Source organism: Triticum aestivum, chromosome 4D, assembly GCF_018294505.1.
Source record: "Triticum aestivum cultivar Chinese Spring chromosome 4D, IWGSC CS RefSeq v2.1, whole genome shotgun sequence".
In the NCBI taxonomy this organism is placed as follows: Eukaryota; Viridiplantae; Streptophyta; class Magnoliopsida; order Poales; family Poaceae; genus Triticum; species Triticum aestivum.
Window position 1 is genome coordinate 457,495,987 of NC_057805.1, and position 6,127 is coordinate 457,502,113.

At 46.4% G+C, this 6,127-nt stretch overlaps 1 long non-coding RNA gene across 2 annotated transcripts; it reads right to left on the reverse strand.

Moving 5' to 3' along the window:
- Positions 1–489: 489 nt before the first annotated feature.
- Positions 490–5,340, reverse strand: LOC123098589 (uncharacterized). Of its 2 annotated transcripts, XR_006447872.1 has the most exons (8): positions 4,913–5,340; positions 4,119–4,265; positions 3,933–4,020; positions 3,335–3,438; positions 2,493–2,717; positions 2,371–2,411; positions 1,497–1,610; positions 490–816 (listed from the first exon to the last, which is right to left on the reverse strand). It is a non-coding gene; the product is annotated as an uncharacterized lncRNA (long non-coding RNA). The 2 variants fall into 2 exon arrangements; XR_006447871.1 differs by lacking the exon at positions 2,371–2,411 and having other exon boundaries at positions 4,913–5,337.
- Positions 5,341–6,127: the final 787 nt, after the last annotated feature.

Here is a 6,127-nt window from a genome sequence, read left to right on the forward strand (position 1 = left end):
TGGTCACTGAAAGGTCATTGATTTTCATTTGCGACCTTTTTTGACCAAAAACTGATGGTCAAAAGCTGGCAGTCGTAAACTGAAATTAACGACCTTCTCTGTGAGAAGGTCGTGGAATTCCATGACCAAAACAAAAGGTCATTGATTCTATGACCTTCTATTTTAGTTGCTACCTCTCTGCCCAGGCCACGTCGGATCCGACGTGGCAATCTGATGTGGCAAAATTGCGACCAATTGAAAAAGTCGTTGATAAGATTCAGCCCGGTCCGATTAGGTGTCTATATGGGCTGAGCCCAACAATTCAGCCCATTTAATGTATTTTTTTCTTGTTAATTTTCACTAGCTACATGGGCCTGGCCCATTTTATTTTCTAGGATATTGCCTTCTATAATTCATTTCTTTTTTGGGCCTCGGCCCTTTTACACCCCAATCTATTTTGGGCCTCCACAACATACATTTAGAAGCTTGACATCTCAGCATGTACAAATGTATCCAAACCATTTTATTTCATTCAACACAAAAGGATTCATTACACAGCCACGATAATAGATAGTAGATACATTCGACAAAGACTGAATTAACATAGAAATGAAGCAACAAAGGGCGGTCCGAGAAAAGGAACTACATGAGACTACAACAACATGGGACTAGAGCTACCATTTCTATTTCTACCAGCATTTATAGACGCTTGCAAGAGAGGGAGAGAGATCATCCATCATCAATCAGTGACAGTAGCGACGTTCGAGAGACCCCCTCCCCCTGCTGCTGCTGCTTCGGGTGCCTGCTACTGCTTGCTGTGCCGCATCACTAGTCGCCCTGCACACAAGTATTTTAGCTTTACATAAGGTTTACAAGAACAGGACCCAGATACATGAGATTGACATTCACAAGTTATTTGCATTTTTATTAAGAACCGTGTCACACCATTTACATTACTAGTTATGTATTGACATACTTATCTAAAAGAACATATACAGAAACATATGAATTTTATTTCTGAATACCAATACAGAAGTACTAAAAAAACAAGACTAAAAATCAGTAGAAGGTAACAAGAGCTCATTACACAAGTTTTGCTAGCAATTAGGGGACCCTGGTTCCTGTACTGACCACATTGGGGCATATCCTACCCTACCAGTGGCTAAATAATGCAACTTTATGACTGTCAAGTAGGCCTACAGATCGATGATGGAGCAGACTCAAACATTACAAACACAACAGCTGATGCACGCCATGGAGCACGATCTGAATGTTGTTCCTCGTTTATTAAACTTAAGGACAAGAAAAGCACTCAGGTTGCATCTTTCGCAGACACAACAACATACATGAGCCAAATTAACAAACAAGAGGTGCAGATCTGGAACCAGTCGTCATCATCAAATGAACTGTTTCATCACCGTGCACTGATTGAAGGGCACATGCTAACCTATACCAGTGTTGATGACCCCCACAAATAGACCACCATGGCTCAACACACCGACCGGCCAGAGTCTTACCTTTGTTTTAGCCATGGACGCTAGCTATTGAGCAGAGCAGAGCAGCGGGAGGAGGACTGCCGTAGCAAGAAGAGGAGGTTCCTTGACTTGACGACCACCAGATGTACATCATGCCTGCCCAGAGTAAATAGAAGGAGAACGAGTGAGACAATGCAGCGGGGAGAGACAGTGAAGATAGTTCTTGAAGGTCAGAAGATAATACACCAAATGTGCATGAAAGACAATACAGTAAACACCATCTTGTCTATAGCAAGGCAATATAGTAGCATGTCTCTAGCACATCATCTCGTTTAAATAATGCATTCAGGCAAGAAATGGACAGTTGGTCTAATTTTCTCACACTTGGCATTTTCATAGTTAACACCATCATGTAAAACACCAAGCTGCTCCAGGCTGGCCAATTGACTGATACTACTGGATAAGCAAAGCAAACTACTACCAAAATAAGAACCAGACATGGCAAGCAAACCATTAGGTTGCTCTTATTGACGATAATCACAACAGGAAATAAGCCCAGGCGATTGGACAACATTGAATTCTGCACCAGAATCAAGTGGATGCTGCAAAATTACATTGCTACAATGGATTCTGCAAAATTACATTGCTACAAAAGCACAATCACATGGCACAGATCACAGCTGAAATGAATCACTACTTTTGATATGTCAGTTTACCAAAAGAAAAACACAAATTCAGTTGTTACAACCAAAGTACTAACAGGGCTTTGGCAATCATTCAGCAATTCCCATCTAGCCAGCAGCAATACCACTAGTACTTAACCAGAGTCAACAAGAAGTAAGCAACAGAACCAGCTAGTAGATACAAGCAACGCACTCTAAAGAGGAATTGATTTTGATGTCAGTTTCAAGTTTACCAAAAGAAACTGACATATGTAGCATCAAGGAACACCTGCAGCTGCAGCATCGATTTGATTGTGAGGAAATTTGTGAAGGGGAGTGGGTGAGACAGTGTAGTGGGGAGAGAAATCTCAAGTACCTCAACTCAGCGGCGTTAGGAACGGACGGCGATAGCATCCTGCGCCGGCGTCCCTTGTACGGCACCAGACACGGCTGCGTCACTGCCAGCAGAGGGCTCTCTCGGCGCGCGACCATCAAGAAGGAGGTGAGCAGGCCCGGCTCGACGGCGCAGACGGGGGAGTGCGGTCGGAGACGACTGAACCGGCGACGCAGCTGATCTGGATATGGATCAGCGGTGGGATACCTACATCAAGATTCAAGAATCAAGGTTTCATCAGTAAATCATAAGAAAGAAAATCTCAAGTCAAGTTTTCCTGAATCAACTAGACTTCACTGTGTAGGTACTACCAAGTACCAACAACTTAAATGGCTAAGTACCACGCTTTAGTTCTACATCTCTACAGTTCTATATTTACCAACCCAATATGCCCAATTTCCCACAGACCGATTCACAGTTATTATAGCTTGCAGGTTAAGCCTATGGAATCAAAGGAAATACACATAAAAAATGCTAGGTACGTGTTGGGTCAGCACTACAATGTTTCACACTTATTTTGCACAAAAAACCATAGGAGGTTTGTTGTACTCGATTAGGAAACAGTGACAATGGCGGGGTGAATAATTTCATCTGTGCATATACAAGGATGACATTGTGAGGTACTAGCACACACAAAGCACTAGTTTACCAATCAGGCTATCGCTGCTCGAAATGAAGAGGCTTCGTTGCTAGAATTCATTGCCAAGGTACTAACAAAGTAATAAATACCTAAGTGTCAAGCTACAGATCTACATTTCTACATGTTCTCAAGCAGAAAAAAAATGCTTTGTGTGTGCACTATGTGCCTACTCCGGCCTCCTTACATTGCAGATCAGCTCCCCATGGAAACCACCAGCCACCAAGAGGTTGTCTTTCACCGTCATGGTGCTGATCTTCCCCTGGACAAGGGCCGACCTCCCTGCATATCCTGCACAGTGTGGTCGCACAGTGGATCAGAGATTGACCGACATTCCGACGATACTGGACTATCAAAGCGCCATTTTATTCAAACACACCAAATTCTACTGCGATAACAAACAAGATCGCCCGATGGAGGACATAACAGTGAGCGTCGGTTAAAATTTCTCGGGTAATTACAACTATGTGATTCTACTGTTAATCTAGATCTCCTTCAGGTTTTGATTCATTTAATCAAACAATAGAATTCCCTGCCTGCATCCTTCAGTACTAAATGACAATTATACATGACAAGAATAGACACCGGTAAAATGGAAGACAACAATTTTTTTGCACAATTCATTTACACTTCAATGGTGTAGCATTCCAGAGTGCAGACTATGCCCATCAAGCCAAAAACAAATCCTATCACCACCACTGAGTTTTTGACAGCAAGGGACACTACAACATGTTCTAGGAATAGCTGCAAAATTCCACCGAGTTTTGGACAGCAAGGGCACTCACTGACGATGGTCTGGCGGTAGGCCTGCACCACGGCCCTGCCGACGACGGCGCTGCCCATGACGAGGAGCTGCCCGAGGAGCCGTCCGGCCTGCCGAACCATCGAATCAGACCATCAGCCACGCGATTAATAACAAAGGTCGAGTATGGATCAGATCGAGAAAAGGATCGAGAGGACAGCGCACGTACCATCTCGCTCTGGTCCTTCTACACTCCTCCCCTCCCCTCTCCGGCGGCGGCGGTGGAAACCCTAGGACGGAGTCCATGGCCAGCGTGGGGCAGCCGCAGATCCGGGGCGGAGTGAGGAAGCTCCTCCTCCTGATGCTGCTCACTAACCTGCAGGACAAACAAGGCCATAGGTGAGCTCCAGCAAAGGCATTTCGTGATGATTTCAGGGCAGAGATTGCACCTAACTATACACCAACAACACAACTGCTGGAAACTGTTAAGACATTCATATTATGTGCACGCCAAAAAATAGCAGATCTGTGAAGGGGGGTGTCTATTAGCAAATTTTGGTCTAAATACAACTTAGGCAGGCAAATGCTTAGTGTAACTAATGAACTGATGTTGTTTGCGTTTCTGAACTTTGCTAAATGAACCCTAGACGAATACACCAAAAACTAATGAACTCTATCTCCACAGACTCCATCTCTAGACAAACGATACATTCTCATTCACATTCACTGGAGAATAATCAGCATAATTATTGGCAGTTTGTGGCACCTTCAAGATTTTTATATATATAAACAAAATTTTCAACGGTGGGCAATCAGTCAATTAGGCACCCAAACACAATAGTAGTATAATCAGTCAACTACTAATCATAATGTTTCCCCTGCCTGCTATGGATCCTTGCTGCTAACAACCCATCCAGCCTCCCTTGCAAGATGCCAAAAAGAATCGGATCGATCATAGCTACTGGCCAACTGCCTACTGCTAGTGCTAGCCATCAGTGGGGATAGATCGGACTGAGTAATTACCTGTGATGGCGGCCACGCACGGCTCGGCGAAGTGCCCACTGCAGACGACCACGGCGTCAAACCTCCTCCTCCAACTCGCTGCCAGCGCAGGCGAGCCTCACCCTCCAGCCCGCGTCGTCGTCCCTGCTGCGGTGGACGCTCACCACCTCCGTCCCGAACCGGACCAGCCCGAGGGGGTCGAACCGCCGCGCGAACTCCTCGAGGTACCTTAGCACCGGGGAACTTGCGCGGGTCGGCGGAGGAGCGGTCCGCGACGACGACCACCGCGTCCCGAAGATCTTGGCCGCGATCTCCTCGTTCTACGGTGGCAAGTTGGATCTGGGAGTGGGGAGAGGATCTGGGGTGGGGACGGGATGTGGGTGGCGGCGAGGAGAGGGGTGGGTGGTGGAGGTGGGTGGCGGCGGGGGAGGGGTGGTTGGCGGCGGGGGGAGGGGAGGAGTCTGGATCGGGGAGCGCTAGGGTTTTCCCGCGGGGGAGAGAGAGGATGGGACAAGGAGAGAGGAGCTCCCGGTGGGTGGGTGAGAGGGTGAGAGGGTGTGGGCCGTTGGATGTGGGAGTATCCGACGGTCTTTAATGTTTGATCCGCGTGACATGCTCGTAGACCAATCAGAACGAAGTACAGGATTTGATGATGTTATGACCATCTAAATTGGTCGCAATCGATTAACAATAAGTGGCTGCTACGAGTCAGTCAGATGATTTTGTCTAGAAATCAGCCGCCTAGCTAGGCGCTCGATCTGCGCATTGGTGATCATTCGATCACATCAATATGTCACGACAGCACTGAGCATGAAAAAACTTCAACGCAGCACCGATGACATCCCCACGAAGCTCCATTGCGGCTCTCAACAGCGCGCCAAGAGCTCCAACGCAGCACCACGGGGTCCGGCGAAGCTCCATTGCAGCGTCGGGGAGCTCCAACGCAGCACCACGACGCCCAGCGGTAAGTTCCCTTCTCTTTTTATGACAACATTTAAGTACGGTTCCTTCGAATAACTAGAGGTACTTTCATACTAGGTGGGATTTTCGTCGATTCACTAGGAAGCGGGTCAAATTTTAACTACACCTGCCTCATAGTTTGTTCAAATGATGTAATATTATGCACAAGGGTGCATCTTGGAATGGCAAACAATGTTGTCTAAGGAAGTTTTCATTTTCTTTGGACGGAAATTTCATTTTCCATTTTTTGAGTGCCCAAAACGAGTCTTTTTGTGA